Below are 2643 nucleotides of genomic sequence, written 5' to 3'. Positions count from 1 at the left end.
GAAGATGTGGCGGATGAGAATGAAGCAGATTCCTCCCCCAAAGCTAATTAATTTTAAGCTTTTCTGCGGCCGAATGACCATTTCAAATACATTTTCGGCTTGCGTGCCGAGTACCCTTGTTTTTTACCGACTGAGGAGTCGGGTTCAACAATTTCACTGTTTTCCCCGATTGTATTCCGGGTAACAATTTCAAATTTTATTTAGCTGGCTAAGGAGTCAGCTTGTTTAATTATGAATCATCCGGCCATTAGGTCATTTTTTTTTTAAAACTTATACTTTTAAAAGTTATCTTATTTGGTATAGGCGGTATACCAGATGTTTTTGCCCCTGAACGGTTGTATGCTTGTGTTCAAGAGTGAGTTGATTGATTTTGGAAATTTTTGATACTTTAGAGTATGACTAATTTCTAAGTCAATCAATCACTATGGTGATTGCCCCAAACCAAGCGTGCAGCCAGCCACTGATCATCCGGTAATATAGACAAGCGGTCTTCGACCTCTTCTAGGTAGCCAGATGGTTATTATGCTCGAGCGGTAGCTCTTGCATTCTGGCCATTTCTCCCAAAAGGAGCAGACGGACCAGAATGTTCATTCTGCTTTCGCCCACTGGCTTTGCTTTGTGGCAAGAACAGACGGCCTTATAGCGCTGAGAAATTTCAAGAGGTTCTATCGACGCCGCCTGCACTGTTTCACACAGGTTCTTAGAGCGGACTTGTCCTGCCTAAAATTTTAATCCAAACGGCTATGAGTGAGCCAATTAAGCTAATCAGTCTTGGCCGTCTGTGTATATTAAGAGTAGTGAGTTAAGTTAATCGAAATGAAACTTACTGCATTGAGGCCACCCAGATGTATTACAATCGGGTGGTCTACTTACCCCTAGGGGAGGTAGTTGCAATCCAATTATATACCCATCCGTCAATCCCATTGGGAAGACTTTGTATAGGCTAATAATCTCAAGCCGTAATCTAAGTAAGGGCTTTATGTGGGTTCTGGATGTGTTATTAGACACAGCCTCATTCTAAGTACGATTGTGTTATGGATGTGTTATTAGACATAGCCTCAATATTTGCCGTCTGTATGCATTTATAGAGCAATGTGCCACCCAGATGGGAGATGCTCTCTGCGACGAATTCACCTGGAGGGGCGTCGCCGAACATCATACTCATATGGGAGCAGACGAATTTATAAATATAAAGTCTTCCGGCCATTGGCCTCGTTTTAGCCGCTAAGATTCTTAGCATATTTTCATTCTTAACTTGGACATCTATAGTGTTCGCACGCGGTATATTCGTTAAGGGATGTCTGTGTCTACCGCAAATAAATACACAAATTTGAAAATAGAAAGCAAATTTCTCATAGATTGCTTAATATTTACAAAAAATTACATGTCTCGGAAGTAGTACTTTTTAAGGTTATCTACATTCCAAGTTCTGGGCAGCCGCCTACCGTCTAGAGTTTCCAGGCGGTAGGTGCCGCCTCTTACTTCCTCATAGATCCGGTAGGGACCTTCCCAATTGGGCGTCAACTTGCCTTGCTCATTGGCCCTACAGGTTGCCTCCATTTTTCGTAACGCAAAGTCCCCTCTTTCAAAAGGTCGTTTGTGTACTCTCTTGTTGTAGTCACGGGTTATTCTCAGACGGTAAATCTCATGACGCAAGGCGGCATTGCCCCAGCATTCTGGGAGTGAGTCTAATGCTAGCCGCATGGCCTCCCAGTTTGCTTCTTCATCGTATAGCATGACTCGAAGAGTCGGCTCATAATGCTCGATGGGCAAGACAGCTTCAGCACCGTATACCATGAGGAATGGGGTTTCATCGGTTACCCCTTTTTTAGTTGTCCGGATGGCCCATAAGACATGAATTAATTCTTCAGGCCACAAACCACCGGCCCTTTCTATTTTCTTTTTTATGTCGTCTGAGATGAGTTTGTTGAAGGCTTCAACTTGGCCGTCTTGAGGTCGGTCGATTAATGTAAAACAATGCGAGATCCCTTGATCTCCCAACCAATTCTTGAGCTGAGGTGTCTCAAACTGAGGGCCATTGTCAAAAACCATAGACATAGGTACCCTGAATTGGGTGATGATGTTTTTTCAAATGAAAGAGATGACATCCTTAGTTTTGATATTTTTTACCGCATCTGCCTCAACCCACTTGGTGAAATAATCCACAGACACCAAAATGTACCGCTTTCCACCTAGTGCAGGCGTATACGGGCCCAAGATGTCCATGCCTCATTCAGAAAACGGGACTAGGCTATGAATTATTGTTAGGTCAGTGGCCGGTTGATGGATGAGCTTGCCAAATCTTTGGCACTTGTCACATTTTTTTACCATTTCCATGGTGTCTGACTCCAGAGTAGGCCAAAAATAAACTTGCCGCCTGGCCCTAACAGCCAGGGATCTGCCGCCTATGTGAGAGGTACAATATCCGGTATGCAACTCTTTGAGAACTTCTTGCCCCTTTTCTGGGGTAAAACACTTCAATAAAGGCTTTAAGAAACCCGCTTTGAAGAGTTCTCCGTTTCTCATCTCGAAGTTAACAGCTCTCTTTTTCATGACGGCCGCTTCCTTTGGTGAATCACGTAGCATGCCGTCCTGCAGGTATGCCTAGATGCCATCCGTCCAAGTTGAGGTTCGGTCAAGTAC

This window comes from Chenopodium album, chromosome 10, assembly GCF_948465745.1.
Source record: "Chenopodium album chromosome 10, dcCheAlbu1.1, whole genome shotgun sequence".
Taxonomy (NCBI): domain Eukaryota; kingdom Viridiplantae; phylum Streptophyta; class Magnoliopsida; order Caryophyllales; family Amaranthaceae; genus Chenopodium; species Chenopodium album.
The sequence above is the reverse complement of the archived record's forward strand: the minus strand, read 5'-3'. Positions refer to the sequence as shown.